The sequence below is a fragment of the Parasteatoda tepidariorum genome, chromosome 4 (assembly GCF_982258835.1).
Source record: "Parasteatoda tepidariorum strain Cologne lab strain chromosome 4, Ptep-v5.0, whole genome shotgun sequence".
Classification (NCBI taxonomy): Eukaryota; Metazoa; Arthropoda; class Arachnida; order Araneae; family Theridiidae; genus Parasteatoda; species Parasteatoda tepidariorum.
In genome coordinates, this window is record NC_141758.1 from 76564484 (window position 1) to 76576983 (window position 12500).

The window sequence follows — 12500 nt, forward strand, 5'->3', positions numbered from 1 at the left end:
AGTGGTTAGGATTCATGGCTTTCACCCAGGCGGCCCGGGTTCGATTCCCGGCATGGGAAGTGGTGGTTCTATGGTGTAATGGTCAGCACTCTGGACTTTGAATCCAGCGATCCGAGTTCAAATCTCGGTAGAACCTATTTTTTTCAACGCATGGAGAAAAAAATAATTTCCAAACGTGACGACATCATTACTCCTTGAAAACTTAAAGTTCGAGAAGCTATTTATGTTGTAGGAACTGCTCCTGTAAGAGTCTTACTCTAAGTGCACACGATGTGATTTTTTTTATGTAAGATATGTATTTTATTATTTATCTAAGAAATAAAAATTAAAAAAAAAACCTTCACTATGATCTTTCACGGTGAGCTTCTTAGAAAAAGAAGAAACAGACCAGCGTATCCCATGTGGTCTAGTGGTTAGGATACCTGGCTCTCACCCAGGTGGCCCGGGTTCGATTCCCGGTGTGGGAAGAATTCGTTCCATGGTGTAATGGTTAGCACTCTGGACTCTGAATCCAGCGATCCGAGTTCAAATCTCGGTGGAACCTTTTGATACCTCTAATCGTTGCAATTTTATTCTAAAAGAATTGATCTTTGAAGCATTTTGCTAAGTGTATGAAGCATACGAAGTTGAGCGCACACGATCAATGTGTTATGTATTTTTATATTAACGTGAAGTGAATTAAAAGTGGCATCCGAATATTTATGTACAAATATAGGCATTTCTCAAAAAGGGGATAAACATTTTATCACTTGAAATGACGGAATAATTCGATCACTTTAATGTATTCCCATGTGGTCTAGTGGTTAGGATTCCTGGCTTTCACCCAGGCGGCCCGGGTTCGATTCCCGGCATGGGAAGTGGTGGTTCTATGGTGTAATGGTCAGCACTCTGGACTTTGAATCCAGCGATCCGAGTTCAAATCTCGGTAGAACCTATTTTTTTCAACGCATGGAGAAAAAAAATAATTTCCAAACGTGACGACATCATTACTCATTGAAAACTTAAAGTTCGAGAAGCTATTTATGTTGTAGGAACTGCTACTGTAAGAGTCTTACTCAAAGTGCACACGATGTGATTTTTTTTATGTAAGATATGTATTTTATTATTTATCTAAGAAATAAAAATTAAAAAAAAAAACCTTCACTATGATCTTTCACGGTGAGCTTCTTAGAAAAAGAAGAAACAGACCAGCGTATCCCATGTGGTCTAGTGGTTAGGATACCTGGCTCTCACCCAGGTGGCCCGGGTTCGATTCCCGGTGTGGGAAGAATTGGTTCCATGGTGTAATGGTTAGCACTCTGGACTCTGAATCCAGCGATCCGAGTTCAAATCTCGGTGGAACCTTTTGATACCTCTAATCGTTGCAATTTTATTCTAAAAGAATTGATCTTTGAAGCATTTTGCTAAGTGTATGAAGCATACGAAGTTGAGCGCACACGATCAATGTGTTATGTATTTTTATATTAACGTGAAGTGAATTAAAAGTGGCATCCAAATATTTATGTACAAATATAGGCATTTCTCAAAAAGGGGATAAACATTTTATCACTTGAAATGACGGAAGAATTCGATCACTTTAATGTATTCCCATGTGGTCTAGTGGTTAGGATTCCTGGCTTTCACCCAGGCGGCCCGGGTTCGATTCCCGGCATGGGAAGTGGTGGTTCTATGGTGTAATGGTCAGCACTCTGGACTTTGAATCCAGCGATCCGAGTTCAATTCTCGGTAGAACCTATTTTTTTCAACGCATGGAGAAAAAAATAATTTCCAAACGTGACGACATCATTACTCCTTGAAAACTTAAAGTTCGAGAAGCTATTTATGTTGTAGGAACTGCTCCTGTAAGAGTCTTACTCAAAGTGCACACGATGTGATTTTTTTTATGTAAGATATGTATTTTATTATTTATCTAAGAAATAAAAATTAAAAAAAAAAACCTTCACTATGATCTTTCACGGTGAGCTTCTTAGAAAAAGAAGAAACAGACCAGCGTATCCCATGTGGTCTAGTGGTTAGGATACCTGGCTCTCACCCAGGAGGCCCGGGATCGATTCCCGGTGTGGGAAGAATTGGTTCCATGGTGTAATGGTTAGCACTCTGGACTCTGAATCCAGCGATCCGAGTTCAAATCTCGGTGGAACTTTTTGATACCTCTAATCGTTGCAATTTTATTCTAAAAGAATTGATCTTTGAAGCATTTTGCTAAGTGTATGAAGCATACGAAGTTGAGCGCACACGATCAATGTGTTATGTATTTTTATATTAACGTGAAGTGAATTAAAAGTGGCATCCGAATATTTATGTACAAATATAGGCATTTCTCAAAAAGGGGATAAACATTTTATCACTTGAAATGACGGAAGAATTCGATCACTTTAATGTATTCCCATGTGGTCTAGTGGTTAGGATTCCTGGCTTTCACCCAGGCGGCCCGGGTTCGATTCCCGGCATGGGAAGTGGTGGTTCTATGGTGTAATGGTCAGCACTCTGGACTTTGAATCCAGCGATCCGAGTTCAAATCTCGGTAGAAGCTATTTTTTTCAACGCATGGAGAAAAAAATAATTTCCAAACGTGACGACATCATTACTCATTGAAAACTTAAAGTTCGAGAAGCTATTTATGTTGTAGGAACTGCTCCTGTAAGAGTCTTACTCAAAGTGCACACGATGTGATTTTTTTTATGTAAGATATGTATTTTATTATTTATCTAAGAAATAAAAATTAAAAAAAAAAAACCTTCACTATGATCTTTCACGGTGAGCTTCTTAGAAAAAGAAGAAACAGACCAGCGTATCCCATGTGGTCTAGTGGTTAGGATACCTGGCTCTCACCCAGGTGGCCCGGGTTCGATTCCCGGTGTGGGAAGAATTGGTTCCATGGTGTAATGGTTAGCACTCTGGACTCTGAATCCAGCGATCCGAGTTCAAATCTCGGTGGAACCTTTTGATACCTCTAATCGTTGCAATTTTATTCTAAAAGAATTGATCTTTGAAGCATTTTTCTAAGTGTATGAAGCATACGAAGTTGAGCGCACACGATCAATGTGTTATGTATTTTTATATTAACGTGAAGTGAATTAAAAGTGGCATCCGAATATTTATGTACAAATATAGGCATTTCTCAAAAAGGGGATAAACATTTTATCACTTGAAATGACGGAAGAATTCGATCACTTTAATGTATTACCATGTGGTCTAGTGGTTAGGATTCCTGGCTTTCACCCAGGCGGCCCGGGTTCGATTCCCGGCATGGGAAGAGGTGGTTCTATGGTGTAATGGTCAGCACTCTGGACTTTGAATCCAGCGATCCGAGTTCAAATCTCGGTAGAACCTATTTTTTTCAACGCATGGAGAAAAAAAATAATTTCCAAACGTGACGACATCATTACTCATTGAAAACTTAAAGTTCGAGAAGCTATTTATGTTGTAGGAACTGCTCCTGTAAGAGTCTTACTCAAAGTGCACACGATGTGATTTTTTTTATGTAAGATATGTATTTTATTATTTATCTAAGAAATAAAAATTAAAAAAAAAAACCTTCACTATGATCTTTCACGGTGAGCTTCTTAGAAAAAGAAGAAACATACCAGCGTATCCCATGTGGTCTAGTGGTTAGGATACCTGGCTCTCACCCAGGTGGCCCGGGTTCGATTCCAGAAGAATTGTGGGAAGTGTGGGAAGAATTGGTTCCATGGTGTAATGGTTAGCACTCTGGACTCTGAATCCAGCGATCCGAGTTCAAATCTCGGTGGAACCTTTTGATACCTCTAATCGTTGCAATTTTATTCTAAAAGAATTGATCTTTGAAGCATTTTGCTAAGTGTATGAAGCATACGAAGTTGAGCGCACACGATCAATGTGTTATGTATTTTTATATTAACGTGAAGTGAATTAAAAGTGGCATCCGAATATTTATGTACAAATATAGGCATTTCTCAAAAAGGGGATAAACATTTTATCACTTGAAATGACGGAAGAATTCGATCACTTTAATGTATTCCCATGTGGTCTAGTGGTTAGGATTCCTGGCTTTCACCCAGGCGGCCCGGGTTCGATTCCCGGCATGGGAAGTGGTGGTTCTATGGTGTAATGGTCAGCACTCTGGACTTTGAATCCAGCGATCCGAGTTCAAATCTCGGTAGAACCTATTTTTTTCAACGCATGGAGAAAAAAATAATTTCCAAACGTGACGACATCATTACTCATTGAAAACTTAAAGTTCGAGAAGCTATTTATGTTGTAGGAACTGCTCCTGTAAGAGTCTTACTCAAAGTGCACACGATGTGATTTTTTTTATGTAAGATATGTATTTTATAATTTATCTAAGAAATAAAAATTAAAAAAAAAAACCTTCACTATGATCTTTCACGGTGAGCTTCTTAGAAAAAGAAGAAACAGACCAGCGTATCCCATGTGGTCTAGTGGTTAGGATACCTGGCTCTCACGCAGGTGGCTCGGGTTCGATTCCCGGTATGGGAAGAATTGGTTCCATGGTGTAATGGTTAGCACTCTGGACTCTGAATCCAGCGATCCGAGTTCAAATCTCGGTGGAACCTTTTGATACCTCTAATCGTTGCAATTTTATTCTAAAAGAATTGATCTTTGAAGCATTTTGCTAAGTGTATGAAGCATACGAAGTTGAGCGCTTACGATCAATGTGTTATGTATTTTTATATTAACGTGAAGTGAATTAAAAGTGGCATCCGAATATTTATGTACAAATATAGGCATTTCTCAAAAAGGGGATAAACATTTTATCACTTGAAATGACGGAAGAATTCGATCACTTTAATGTATTCCCATGTGGTCTAGTGGTTAGGATTCCTGGCTTTCACCCAGGCGGCCCGGGTTCGATTCCCGGCATGGGAAGTGGTGGTTCTATGGTGTAATGGTCAGCACTCTGGACTTTGAATCCAGCGATCCGAGTTCAAATCTCGGTAGAACCTATTTTTTTCAACGCATGGAGAAAAAAAAATAATTTCCAAACGTGACGACATCATTACTCATTGAAAACTTAAAGTTCGAGAAGCTATTTATGTTGTAGGAACTGCTCCTGTAAGAGTCTTACTCAAAGTGCACACGATGTGATTTTTTTATGTAAGATATGTATTTTATTATTTATCTAAGAAATAAAAATTAAAAAAAAAAACCTTCACTATGATCTATCACGGTGAGCTTCTTAGAAAAAGAAGAAACAGACCAGCGTATCCCATGTGGTCTAGTGGTTAGGATACCTGGCTCTCACCCAGGTGGCCCGGGTTCAATTCCCGGTGTGGGAAGAATTGGTTCCATGGTGTAATGGTTAGCACTCTGGACTCTGAATCCAGCGATCCGAGTTCAAATCTCGGTGGAACCTTTTGATACCTCTAATCGTTGCAATTTTATTCTAAAAGAATTGATCTTTGAAGCATTTTGCTAAGTGTATGAAGCATACGAAGTTGAGCGCTTACGATCAATGTGTTATGTATTTTTATATTAACGTGAAGTGAATTAAAAGTGGCATCCGAATATTTATGTACAAATATAGGCATTTCTCAAAAAGGGGATAAACATTTTATCACTTGATATGACGGAAGAATTCGATCACTTTAATGTATTCCCATGTGGTCTAGTGGTTAGGATTCCTGGCTTTCACCCAGGCGGCCCGGGTTCGATTCCCAGCATGGGAAGTGGTGGTTCTATGGTGTAATGGTCAGCACTCTGGACTTTGAATCCAGCGATCCGAGTTCAAATCTCGGTAGAACCTATTTTTTTCAACGCATGGAGAAAAAAAATAATTTCCAAACGTGACGACATCATTACTCATTGAAAACTTAAAGTTCGAGAAGCTATTTATGTTGTAGGAACTGCTCCTGTAAGAGTCTTACTCAAAGTGCACACGATGTGATTTTTTTATGTAAGATATGTATTTTATTATTTATCTAAGTAATAAAAATTAAAAAAAAAAACCTTCACTATGATCTTTCACGGTGAGCTTCTTAGAAAAAGAAGAAACAGACCAGCGTATCCCATGTGGTCTAGTGGTTAGGATACCTGGCTCTCACCCAGGTGGCCCGGGTTCGATTCCCGGTGTGGGAAGAATTGGTTCCATGGTGTAATGGTTAGCACTCTGGACTCTAAATCCAGCGATCCGAGTTCAAATCTCGGTGGAACCTTTTGATACCTCTAATCGTTGCAATTTTATTCTAAAAGAATTGATCTTTGAAGCATTTTGCTAAGTGTATGAAGCATACGAAGTTGAGCGCACACGATCAATGTGTTATGTATTTTTATATTAACGTGAAGTGAATTAAAAGTGGCATCCGAATATTTATGTACAAATATAGGCATTTCTCAAAAAGGGGATAAACATTTTATCACTTGAAATGACGGAAGAATTCGATCACTTTAATGTATTCCCATGTGGTCTAGTGGTTAGGATTCCTGGCTTTCACCCAGGCGGCCCGGGTTCGATTCCCGGCATGGGAAGTGGTGGTTCTATGGTGTAATGGTCAGCACTCTGGACTTTGAATCCAGCGATACGAGTTCAAATCTCGGTAGAACCTATTTTTTTCAACGCATGGAGAAAAAAATAATTTCCAAACGTGACGACATCATTACTCATTGAAAACTTAAAGTTCGAGAAGCTATTTATGTTGTAGGAACTGCTCCTGTAAGAGTCTTACTCAAAGTGCACACGATGTGATTTTTTTTATGTAAGATATGTATTTTATTATTTATCTAAGAAATAAAAATTAAAAAAAAAAACCTTCACTATGATCTTTCACGGTGAGCTTCTTAGAAAAAGAAGAAACAGACCAGCGTATCCCATGTGGTCTAGTGGTTAGGATACCTGGCTCTCACGCAGGTGGCCCGGGTTCGATTCCCGGTATGGGAAGAATTGGTTCCATGGTGTAATGGTTAGCACTCTGGACTCTGAATCCAGCGATCCGAGTTCAAATCTCGGTGGAACCTTTTGATACCTCTAATCGTTGCAATTTTATTCTAAAAGAATTGATCTTTGAAGCATTTTGCTAAGTGTATGAAGCATACGAAGTTGAGCGCTTACGATCAATGTGTTATGTATTTTTATATTAACGTGAAGTGAATTAAAAGTGGCATCCGAATATTTATGTACAAATATAGGCATTTCTCAAAAAGGGGATAAACATTTTATCACTTGAAATGACGGAAGAATTCGATCACTTTAATGTATTCCCGTGTGGTCTAGTGGTTAGGATTCCTGGCTTTCACCCAGGCGGCCCGGGTTCGATTCCCGGCATGGGAAGTGGTGGTTCTATGGTGTAATGGTCAGCACTCTGGACTTTGAATCCAGCGATCCGAGTTCAAATCTCGGTAGAACCTATTTTTTTCAACGCATGGAGAAAAAAAAATAATTTCCAAACGTGACGACATCATTACTCATTGAAAACTTAAAGTTCGAGAAGCTATTTATGTTGTAGGAACTGCTCCTGTAAGAGTCTTACTCAAAGTGCACACGATGTGATTTTTTTATGTAAGATATGTATTTTATTATTTATCTAAGAAATAAAAATTAAAAAAAAAAACCTTCACTATGATCTATCACGGTGAGCTTCTTAGAAAAAGAAGAAACAGACCAGCGTATCCCATGTGGTCTAGTGGTTAGGATACCTGGCTCTCACCCAGGTGGCCCGGGTTCAATTCCCGGTGTGGGAAGAATTGGTTCCATGGTGTAATGGTTAGCACTCTGGACTCTGAATCCAGCGATCCGAGTTCAAATCTCGGTGGAACCTTTTGATACCTCTAATCGTTGCAATTTTATTCTAAAAGAATTGATCTTTGAAGCATTTTGCTAAGTGTATGAAGCATACGAAGTTGAGCGCTTACGATCAATGTGTTATGTATTTTTATACTAACGTGAAGTGAATTAAAAGTGGCATCCGAATATTTATGTACAAATATAGGCATTTCTCAAAAAGGGGATAAACATTTTATCACTTGATATGACGGAAGAATTCGATCACTTTAATGTATTCCCATGTGGTCTAGTGGTTAGGATTCCTGGCTTTCACCCAGGCGGCCCGGGTTCGATTCCCAGCATGGGAAGTGGTGGTTCTATGGTGTAATGGTCAGCACTCTGGACTTTGAATCCAGCGATCCGAGTTCAAATCTCGGTAGAACCTATTTTTTTCAACGCATGGAGAAAAAAAATAATTTCCAAACGTGACGACATCATTACTCATTGAAAACTTAAAGTTCGAGAAGCTATTTATGTTGTAGGAACTGCTCCTGTAAGAGTCTTACTCAAAGTGCACACGATGTGATTTTTTTATGTAAGATATGTATTTTATTATTTATCTAAGTAATAAAAATTAAAAAAAAAAAACCTTCACTATGATCTTTCACGGTGAGCTTCTTAGAAAAAGAAGAAACAGACCAGCGTATCCCATGTGGTCTAGTGGTTAGGATACCTGGCTCTCATCCAGGTGGCCCGGGTTCGATTCCCGGTGTGGGAAGAATTGGTTCCATGGTGTAATGGTTAGCACTCTGGACTCTAAATCCAGCGATCCGAGTTCAAATCTCGGTGGAACCTTTTGATACCTCTAATCGTTGCAATTTTATTCTAAAAGAATTGATCTTTGAAGCATTTTGCTAAGTGTATGAAGCATACGAAGTTGAGCGCTTACGATCAATGTGTTATGTATTTTTATATTAACGTGAAGTGAATTAAAAGTGGCATCCGAATATTTATGTACAAATATAGGCATTTCTCAAAAAGGGGATAAACATTTTATAACTTGAAATGACGGAAGAATTCGATCACTTTAATGTATTCCCATGTGGTCTAGTGGTTAGGATTCCTGGCTTTCACCCAGGCGGCCCGGGTTCGATTCCCGGCATGGGAAGTGGTGGTTCTATAGTGTAATGGTCAGCACTCTGGACTTTGAATCCGGCGATCCGAGTTCAAATCTCGGTAGAACCTATTTTTTTCAACGCATGGAGAAAAAAAATAATTTCCAAACGTGACGACATCATTACTCATTGAAAACTTAAAGTTCGAGAAGCTATTTATGTTGTAGGAACTGCTCCTGTAAGAGTCTTACTCAAAGTGCACACGATGTGATTTTTTTTATGTAAGATATGTATTTTATTATTTATCTAAGAAATAAAAATTTAAAAAAAAACCTTCACTATGATCTTTCACGGTGAGCTTCTTAGAAAAAGAAGAAACAGACCAGCGTATCCCATGTGGTCTAGTGGTTAGGATACCTGGCTCTCACCCAGGTGGCCCGGGTTCGATTCCCGGTGTGGGAAGAATTGGTTCCATGGTGTAATGGTTAGCACTCTGGACTCTGAATCCAGCGATCCGAGTTCAAATCTCGGTGGAACCTTTTGATACCTCTAATCGTTGCAATTTTATTCTAAAAGAATTGATCTTTGAAGCATTTTGCTAAGTGTATGAAGCATACGAAGTTGAGCGCTTACGATCAATGTGTTATGTATTTTTATATTAACGTGCAGTGAATTAAAAGTGGCATCCGAATATTTATGTACAAATATAGGCATTTCTCAAAAAGGGGATAAACATTTTATCACTTGAAATGACGGAAGAATTCGATCACTTTAATGTATTCCCATGTGGTCTAGTGGTTAGGATTCCTGGCTTTCACCCAGGCGGCCCGGGTTCGATTCCCGGCATGGGAAGTGGTGGTTCTATAGTGTAATGGTCAGCACTCTGGACTTTGAATCCGGCGATCCGAGTTCAAATCTCGGTAGAACCTATTTTTTTCAACGCATGGAGAAAAAAAATAATTTCCAAACGTGACGACATCATTACTCATTGAAAACTTAAAGTTCGAGAAGCTATTTATGTTGTAGGAACTGCTCCTGTAAGAGTCTTACTCAAAGTGCACACGATGTGATTTTTTTTATGTAAGATATGTATTTTATTATTTATCTAAGAAATAAAAATTAAAAAAAAAACCTTCACTATGATCTTTCACGGTGAGCTTCTTAGAAAAAGAAGAAACAGACCAGCGTATCCCATGTGGTCTAGTGGTTAGGATACCTGGCTCTCACCCAGGTGGCCCGGGTTCGATTCCCGGTGTGGGAAGAATTGGTTCCATGGTGTAATGGTTAGCACTCTGGACTCTGAATCCAGCGATCCGAGTTCAAATCTCGACGGAACCTTTTGATACCTCTAATCGTTGCAATTTTATTCTAAAAGAATTGATCTTTGAAGCATTTTGCTAAGTGTATGAAGCATACGAAGTTGAGCCCTTACGATCAATGTGTTATGTATTTTTATATTAACGTGAAGTGAATTAAAAGTGGCATCCGAATATTTATGTACAAATATAGGCATTTCTCAAAAAGGGGATAAACTCTTTATCACTTGAAATGACGGAAGAATTCGATCACTTTAATGTATTCCCATGTGGTCTAGTGGTTAGGATTCCTGGCTTTCACCCAGGCGGCCCGGGTTCGATTCCCGGCATGGGAAGTGGTGGTTCTATGGTGTAATGGTCAGCACTCTGGACTTTGAATCCAGCGATCCGAGTTCAAATCTCGGTAGAACCTATTTTTTTCAACGCATGGAGAAAAAAATAATTTCCAAACGTGACGACATCATTACTCATTGAAAACTTAAAGTTCGAGAAGCTATTTATGTTGTAGGAACTGCTCCTGTAAGAGTCTTACTCAAAGTGCACACGATGTGATTTTTTTTATGTAAGATATGTATTTTATTATTTATCTAAGAAATAAAAAAAAAAAAAAAAAACCTTCACTATGATCTTTCACGGTGAGCTTCTTAGAAAAAGAAGAAACAGACCAGCGTATCCCATGTGGTCTAGTGGTTAGGATACCTGGCTCTCACCCAGGTGGCCCGGGTTCGATTCCCGGTGTGGGAAGAACTGGTTCCATGGTGTAATGGTTAGCACTCTGGACTCTGAATCCAGCGATCCGAGTTCAAATCTCGGTGGAACCTTTTGATACCTCTAATCGTTGCAATTTTATTCTAAAAGAATTGATCTTTGAAGCATTTTGCTAAGTGTATGAAGCATACGAAGCTGAGCGCACACGATCAATGTGTTATGTATTTTTATATTAACGTGAAGTGAATTAAAAGTGGCGTCCGAATATTTATATACAAATATAGGCATTTCTCAAAAAGGGGATAAACATTTTATCACTTGAAATGACGGAAGAATTCGATCACTTTAATGTATTCCCATGTGGTCTAGTGGTTAGGATTCCTGGCTTTCACCCAGGCGGCCCGGGTTCGATTCCCGGCATGGGAAGTGGTGGTTCTATGGTGTAATGGTCAGCACTCTGGACTTTGAATCCAGCGATCCGAGTTCAAATCTCGGTAGAACCTATTTTTTTCAACGCATGGAGAAAAAAATAATTTCCAAACGTGACGACATCATTACTCATTGAAAACTTAAAGTTCGAGAAGCTATTTATGTTGTAGGAACTGCTCCTGTAAGAGTCTTACTCAAAGTGCACACGATGTGATTTTTTTTATGTAAGATATGTATTTTATTATTTATCTAAGAAATAAAAATTAAAAAAAAAAACCTTCACTATGATCTTTCACGGTGAGCTTCTTAGAAAAAGAAGAAACAGACCAGCGTATCCCATGTGGTCTAGTGGTTAGGATACCTGGCTCTCACCCAGGTGGCCCGGGTTCGATTCCCGGTGTGGGAAGAATTGGTTCCGTGGTGTAATGGTTAGCACTCTGGACTCTGAATCCAGCGATCCGAGTTCAAATCTCGGTGGAACCTTTTGATACCTCTAATCGTAGCAATTTTATTCTAAAAGAATTGATCTTTGAAGCATTTTGCTAAGTGTATGAAGCATACGAAGTTGAGCGCTTACGATCAATGTGTTATGTATTTTTATATTAACGTGAAGTGAATTAAAAGTGGCATCCGAATATTTATGTATAAATATAGGCATTTCTCAAAAAGGGGATAAACATTTTATCACTTGAAATGACGGAAGAATTCGATCACTTTAATCTATTCCCATGTGGTCTAGTGGTTAGGATTCCTGGCTTTCACCCAGGCGGCCCGGGTTCGATTCCCGGCATGGGAAGTGGTGGTTCTATGGTGTAATGGTCAGCACTCTGGACTTTGAATCCAGCGATCTGAGTTCAAATCTCGGTAGAACCTATTTTTTTCAACGCATGGAGAAAAAAAATAATTTCCAAACGTGACGACATCATTACTCATTGAAAACTTAAAGTTCGAGAAGCTATTTATGTTGTAGGAACTGCTCCTGTAAGAGTCTTACTCAAAGTGCACACGATGTGATTTTTTTTATGTAAGATATGTATTTTATTATTTATCTAAGAAATAAAAATTAAAAAAAAAAACCTTCACTATGATCTTTCACGGTGAGCTTCTTAGAAAAAGAAGAAACAGACCAGCGTATCCCATGTGGTCTAGTGGTTAGGATACCTGGCTCTCATCCAGGTGGCCCGGGTTCGATTCCCGGTGTGGGAAGAATTGGTTCCATGGTGTAATGGTTAG

The 12500-nt window shown here is 38.9% G+C and overlaps 60 non-coding genes across 60 annotated transcripts in view; all 60 read left to right on the plus strand.

Annotated features, from left to right (window-relative positions):
- The window catches only part of TRNAE-UUC (transfer RNA glutamic acid (anticodon UUC)), a 72-nt gene extending 13 nt beyond the window's left edge, over positions 1–59 (plus strand). The window contains exon 1 of the tRNA in view: positions 1–59. This exon is cut by the window's left edge and continues 13 nt beyond it. This is a non-coding gene — a tRNA (tRNA-Glu).
- Positions 60–64: 5 nt separating this feature from the next.
- Positions 65–136, plus strand: TRNAQ-UUG (transfer RNA glutamine (anticodon UUG)). The gene has a single exon. It is a non-coding gene; the product is annotated as a tRNA-Gln (tRNA).
- A 259-nt stretch (positions 137–395) lies between these two features.
- On the plus strand, positions 396–467 carry TRNAE-CUC (transfer RNA glutamic acid (anticodon CUC)). The gene has a single exon. It is a non-coding gene; the product is annotated as a tRNA-Glu (tRNA).
- Positions 468–472: 5 nt separating this feature from the next.
- TRNAQ-CUG (transfer RNA glutamine (anticodon CUG)) lies at positions 473–544 on the plus strand. Its single transcript has one exon. It is a non-coding gene; the product is annotated as a tRNA-Gln (tRNA).
- Positions 545–785: 241 nt separating this feature from the next.
- Positions 786–857, plus strand: TRNAE-UUC (transfer RNA glutamic acid (anticodon UUC)). Its single transcript has one exon. It is a non-coding gene; the product is annotated as a tRNA-Glu (tRNA).
- Positions 858–862: 5 nt separating this feature from the next.
- TRNAQ-UUG (transfer RNA glutamine (anticodon UUG)) lies at positions 863–934 on the plus strand. The gene has a single exon. It is a non-coding gene; the product is annotated as a tRNA-Gln (tRNA).
- A 261-nt stretch (positions 935–1195) lies between these two features.
- On the plus strand, positions 1196–1267 carry TRNAE-CUC (transfer RNA glutamic acid (anticodon CUC)). The gene has a single exon. It is a non-coding gene; the product is annotated as a tRNA-Glu (tRNA).
- A 5-nt stretch (positions 1268–1272) lies between these two features.
- Positions 1273–1344, plus strand: TRNAQ-CUG (transfer RNA glutamine (anticodon CUG)). The gene has a single exon. It is a non-coding gene; the product is annotated as a tRNA-Gln (tRNA).
- Positions 1345–1585: 241 nt separating this feature from the next.
- Positions 1586–1657, plus strand: TRNAE-UUC (transfer RNA glutamic acid (anticodon UUC)). The gene has a single exon. It is a non-coding gene; the product is annotated as a tRNA-Glu (tRNA).
- Positions 1658–1662: 5 nt separating this feature from the next.
- Positions 1663–1734, plus strand: TRNAQ-UUG (transfer RNA glutamine (anticodon UUG)). Its single transcript has one exon. It is a non-coding gene; the product is annotated as a tRNA-Gln (tRNA).
- Positions 1735–1994: 260 nt separating this feature from the next.
- TRNAE-CUC (transfer RNA glutamic acid (anticodon CUC)) lies at positions 1995–2066 on the plus strand. Its single transcript has one exon. It is a non-coding gene; the product is annotated as a tRNA-Glu (tRNA).
- Positions 2067–2071: 5 nt separating this feature from the next.
- TRNAQ-CUG (transfer RNA glutamine (anticodon CUG)) lies at positions 2072–2143 on the plus strand. Its single transcript has one exon. It is a non-coding gene; the product is annotated as a tRNA-Gln (tRNA).
- Positions 2144–2384: 241 nt separating this feature from the next.
- On the plus strand, positions 2385–2456 carry TRNAE-UUC (transfer RNA glutamic acid (anticodon UUC)). The gene has a single exon. It is a non-coding gene; the product is annotated as a tRNA-Glu (tRNA).
- A 5-nt stretch (positions 2457–2461) lies between these two features.
- Positions 2462–2533, plus strand: TRNAQ-UUG (transfer RNA glutamine (anticodon UUG)). Its single transcript has one exon. It is a non-coding gene; the product is annotated as a tRNA-Gln (tRNA).
- A 261-nt stretch (positions 2534–2794) lies between these two features.
- TRNAE-CUC (transfer RNA glutamic acid (anticodon CUC)) lies at positions 2795–2866 on the plus strand. Its single transcript has one exon. It is a non-coding gene; the product is annotated as a tRNA-Glu (tRNA).
- Positions 2867–2871: 5 nt separating this feature from the next.
- Positions 2872–2943, plus strand: TRNAQ-CUG (transfer RNA glutamine (anticodon CUG)). The gene has a single exon. It is a non-coding gene; the product is annotated as a tRNA-Gln (tRNA).
- Positions 2944–3184: 241 nt separating this feature from the next.
- TRNAE-UUC (transfer RNA glutamic acid (anticodon UUC)) lies at positions 3185–3256 on the plus strand. The gene has a single exon. It is a non-coding gene; the product is annotated as a tRNA-Glu (tRNA).
- Positions 3257–3261: 5 nt separating this feature from the next.
- On the plus strand, positions 3262–3333 carry TRNAQ-UUG (transfer RNA glutamine (anticodon UUG)). The gene has a single exon. It is a non-coding gene; the product is annotated as a tRNA-Gln (tRNA).
- Positions 3334–3685: 352 nt separating this feature from the next.
- TRNAQ-CUG (transfer RNA glutamine (anticodon CUG)) lies at positions 3686–3757 on the plus strand. Its single transcript has one exon. It is a non-coding gene; the product is annotated as a tRNA-Gln (tRNA).
- A 241-nt stretch (positions 3758–3998) lies between these two features.
- TRNAE-UUC (transfer RNA glutamic acid (anticodon UUC)) lies at positions 3999–4070 on the plus strand. The gene has a single exon. It is a non-coding gene; the product is annotated as a tRNA-Glu (tRNA).
- Positions 4071–4075: 5 nt separating this feature from the next.
- TRNAQ-UUG (transfer RNA glutamine (anticodon UUG)) lies at positions 4076–4147 on the plus strand. The gene has a single exon. It is a non-coding gene; the product is annotated as a tRNA-Gln (tRNA).
- Positions 4148–4407: 260 nt separating this feature from the next.
- Positions 4408–4479, plus strand: TRNAE-CUC (transfer RNA glutamic acid (anticodon CUC)). Its single transcript has one exon. It is a non-coding gene; the product is annotated as a tRNA-Glu (tRNA).
- A 5-nt stretch (positions 4480–4484) lies between these two features.
- Positions 4485–4556, plus strand: TRNAQ-CUG (transfer RNA glutamine (anticodon CUG)). The gene has a single exon. It is a non-coding gene; the product is annotated as a tRNA-Gln (tRNA).
- Positions 4557–4797: 241 nt separating this feature from the next.
- Positions 4798–4869, plus strand: TRNAE-UUC (transfer RNA glutamic acid (anticodon UUC)). Its single transcript has one exon. It is a non-coding gene; the product is annotated as a tRNA-Glu (tRNA).
- Positions 4870–4874: 5 nt separating this feature from the next.
- TRNAQ-UUG (transfer RNA glutamine (anticodon UUG)) lies at positions 4875–4946 on the plus strand. The gene has a single exon. It is a non-coding gene; the product is annotated as a tRNA-Gln (tRNA).
- A 261-nt stretch (positions 4947–5207) lies between these two features.
- TRNAE-CUC (transfer RNA glutamic acid (anticodon CUC)) lies at positions 5208–5279 on the plus strand. The gene has a single exon. It is a non-coding gene; the product is annotated as a tRNA-Glu (tRNA).
- Positions 5280–5284: 5 nt separating this feature from the next.
- On the plus strand, positions 5285–5356 carry TRNAQ-CUG (transfer RNA glutamine (anticodon CUG)). The gene has a single exon. It is a non-coding gene; the product is annotated as a tRNA-Gln (tRNA).
- Positions 5357–5597: 241 nt separating this feature from the next.
- TRNAE-UUC (transfer RNA glutamic acid (anticodon UUC)) lies at positions 5598–5669 on the plus strand. Its single transcript has one exon. It is a non-coding gene; the product is annotated as a tRNA-Glu (tRNA).
- A 5-nt stretch (positions 5670–5674) lies between these two features.
- TRNAQ-UUG (transfer RNA glutamine (anticodon UUG)) lies at positions 5675–5746 on the plus strand. The gene has a single exon. It is a non-coding gene; the product is annotated as a tRNA-Gln (tRNA).
- Positions 5747–6006: 260 nt separating this feature from the next.
- TRNAE-CUC (transfer RNA glutamic acid (anticodon CUC)) lies at positions 6007–6078 on the plus strand. Its single transcript has one exon. It is a non-coding gene; the product is annotated as a tRNA-Glu (tRNA).
- Positions 6079–6396: 318 nt separating this feature from the next.
- Positions 6397–6468, plus strand: TRNAE-UUC (transfer RNA glutamic acid (anticodon UUC)). The gene has a single exon. It is a non-coding gene; the product is annotated as a tRNA-Glu (tRNA).
- Positions 6469–6473: 5 nt separating this feature from the next.
- TRNAQ-UUG (transfer RNA glutamine (anticodon UUG)) lies at positions 6474–6545 on the plus strand. Its single transcript has one exon. It is a non-coding gene; the product is annotated as a tRNA-Gln (tRNA).
- Positions 6546–6805: 260 nt separating this feature from the next.
- TRNAE-CUC (transfer RNA glutamic acid (anticodon CUC)) lies at positions 6806–6877 on the plus strand. Its single transcript has one exon. It is a non-coding gene; the product is annotated as a tRNA-Glu (tRNA).
- A 5-nt stretch (positions 6878–6882) lies between these two features.
- On the plus strand, positions 6883–6954 carry TRNAQ-CUG (transfer RNA glutamine (anticodon CUG)). Its single transcript has one exon. It is a non-coding gene; the product is annotated as a tRNA-Gln (tRNA).
- Positions 6955–7195: 241 nt separating this feature from the next.
- TRNAE-UUC (transfer RNA glutamic acid (anticodon UUC)) lies at positions 7196–7267 on the plus strand. The gene has a single exon. It is a non-coding gene; the product is annotated as a tRNA-Glu (tRNA).
- Positions 7268–7272: 5 nt separating this feature from the next.
- On the plus strand, positions 7273–7344 carry TRNAQ-UUG (transfer RNA glutamine (anticodon UUG)). Its single transcript has one exon. It is a non-coding gene; the product is annotated as a tRNA-Gln (tRNA).
- A 261-nt stretch (positions 7345–7605) lies between these two features.
- TRNAE-CUC (transfer RNA glutamic acid (anticodon CUC)) lies at positions 7606–7677 on the plus strand. The gene has a single exon. It is a non-coding gene; the product is annotated as a tRNA-Glu (tRNA).
- A 5-nt stretch (positions 7678–7682) lies between these two features.
- On the plus strand, positions 7683–7754 carry TRNAQ-CUG (transfer RNA glutamine (anticodon CUG)). The gene has a single exon. It is a non-coding gene; the product is annotated as a tRNA-Gln (tRNA).
- Positions 7755–7995: 241 nt separating this feature from the next.
- TRNAE-UUC (transfer RNA glutamic acid (anticodon UUC)) lies at positions 7996–8067 on the plus strand. The gene has a single exon. It is a non-coding gene; the product is annotated as a tRNA-Glu (tRNA).
- A 5-nt stretch (positions 8068–8072) lies between these two features.
- On the plus strand, positions 8073–8144 carry TRNAQ-UUG (transfer RNA glutamine (anticodon UUG)). The gene has a single exon. It is a non-coding gene; the product is annotated as a tRNA-Gln (tRNA).
- A 261-nt stretch (positions 8145–8405) lies between these two features.
- On the plus strand, positions 8406–8477 carry TRNAE-CUC (transfer RNA glutamic acid (anticodon CUC)). The gene has a single exon. It is a non-coding gene; the product is annotated as a tRNA-Glu (tRNA).
- Positions 8478–8795: 318 nt separating this feature from the next.
- On the plus strand, positions 8796–8867 carry TRNAE-UUC (transfer RNA glutamic acid (anticodon UUC)). Its single transcript has one exon. It is a non-coding gene; the product is annotated as a tRNA-Glu (tRNA).
- A 5-nt stretch (positions 8868–8872) lies between these two features.
- TRNAQ-UUG (transfer RNA glutamine (anticodon UUG)) lies at positions 8873–8944 on the plus strand. Its single transcript has one exon. It is a non-coding gene; the product is annotated as a tRNA-Gln (tRNA).
- Positions 8945–9204: 260 nt separating this feature from the next.
- Positions 9205–9276, plus strand: TRNAE-CUC (transfer RNA glutamic acid (anticodon CUC)). Its single transcript has one exon. It is a non-coding gene; the product is annotated as a tRNA-Glu (tRNA).
- Positions 9277–9281: 5 nt separating this feature from the next.
- Positions 9282–9353, plus strand: TRNAQ-CUG (transfer RNA glutamine (anticodon CUG)). Its single transcript has one exon. It is a non-coding gene; the product is annotated as a tRNA-Gln (tRNA).
- Positions 9354–9594: 241 nt separating this feature from the next.
- Positions 9595–9666, plus strand: TRNAE-UUC (transfer RNA glutamic acid (anticodon UUC)). Its single transcript has one exon. It is a non-coding gene; the product is annotated as a tRNA-Glu (tRNA).
- A 5-nt stretch (positions 9667–9671) lies between these two features.
- On the plus strand, positions 9672–9743 carry TRNAQ-UUG (transfer RNA glutamine (anticodon UUG)). Its single transcript has one exon. It is a non-coding gene; the product is annotated as a tRNA-Gln (tRNA).
- Positions 9744–10003: 260 nt separating this feature from the next.
- On the plus strand, positions 10004–10075 carry TRNAE-CUC (transfer RNA glutamic acid (anticodon CUC)). Its single transcript has one exon. It is a non-coding gene; the product is annotated as a tRNA-Glu (tRNA).
- Positions 10076–10080: 5 nt separating this feature from the next.
- TRNAQ-CUG (transfer RNA glutamine (anticodon CUG)) lies at positions 10081–10152 on the plus strand. Its single transcript has one exon. It is a non-coding gene; the product is annotated as a tRNA-Gln (tRNA).
- A 241-nt stretch (positions 10153–10393) lies between these two features.
- On the plus strand, positions 10394–10465 carry TRNAE-UUC (transfer RNA glutamic acid (anticodon UUC)). Its single transcript has one exon. It is a non-coding gene; the product is annotated as a tRNA-Glu (tRNA).
- A 5-nt stretch (positions 10466–10470) lies between these two features.
- On the plus strand, positions 10471–10542 carry TRNAQ-UUG (transfer RNA glutamine (anticodon UUG)). Its single transcript has one exon. It is a non-coding gene; the product is annotated as a tRNA-Gln (tRNA).
- A 260-nt stretch (positions 10543–10802) lies between these two features.
- Positions 10803–10874, plus strand: TRNAE-CUC (transfer RNA glutamic acid (anticodon CUC)). Its single transcript has one exon. It is a non-coding gene; the product is annotated as a tRNA-Glu (tRNA).
- Positions 10875–10879: 5 nt separating this feature from the next.
- On the plus strand, positions 10880–10951 carry TRNAQ-CUG (transfer RNA glutamine (anticodon CUG)). The gene has a single exon. It is a non-coding gene; the product is annotated as a tRNA-Gln (tRNA).
- Positions 10952–11192: 241 nt separating this feature from the next.
- TRNAE-UUC (transfer RNA glutamic acid (anticodon UUC)) lies at positions 11193–11264 on the plus strand. The gene has a single exon. It is a non-coding gene; the product is annotated as a tRNA-Glu (tRNA).
- A 5-nt stretch (positions 11265–11269) lies between these two features.
- On the plus strand, positions 11270–11341 carry TRNAQ-UUG (transfer RNA glutamine (anticodon UUG)). Its single transcript has one exon. It is a non-coding gene; the product is annotated as a tRNA-Gln (tRNA).
- Positions 11342–11601: 260 nt separating this feature from the next.
- Positions 11602–11673, plus strand: TRNAE-CUC (transfer RNA glutamic acid (anticodon CUC)). Its single transcript has one exon. It is a non-coding gene; the product is annotated as a tRNA-Glu (tRNA).
- Positions 11674–11678: 5 nt separating this feature from the next.
- TRNAQ-CUG (transfer RNA glutamine (anticodon CUG)) lies at positions 11679–11750 on the plus strand. The gene has a single exon. It is a non-coding gene; the product is annotated as a tRNA-Gln (tRNA).
- Positions 11751–11991: 241 nt separating this feature from the next.
- TRNAE-UUC (transfer RNA glutamic acid (anticodon UUC)) lies at positions 11992–12063 on the plus strand. Its single transcript has one exon. It is a non-coding gene; the product is annotated as a tRNA-Glu (tRNA).
- Positions 12064–12068: 5 nt separating this feature from the next.
- TRNAQ-UUG (transfer RNA glutamine (anticodon UUG)) lies at positions 12069–12140 on the plus strand. The gene has a single exon. It is a non-coding gene; the product is annotated as a tRNA-Gln (tRNA).
- A 261-nt stretch (positions 12141–12401) lies between these two features.
- TRNAE-CUC (transfer RNA glutamic acid (anticodon CUC)) lies at positions 12402–12473 on the plus strand. Its single transcript has one exon. It is a non-coding gene; the product is annotated as a tRNA-Glu (tRNA).
- Positions 12474–12500: the final 27 nt, after the last annotated feature.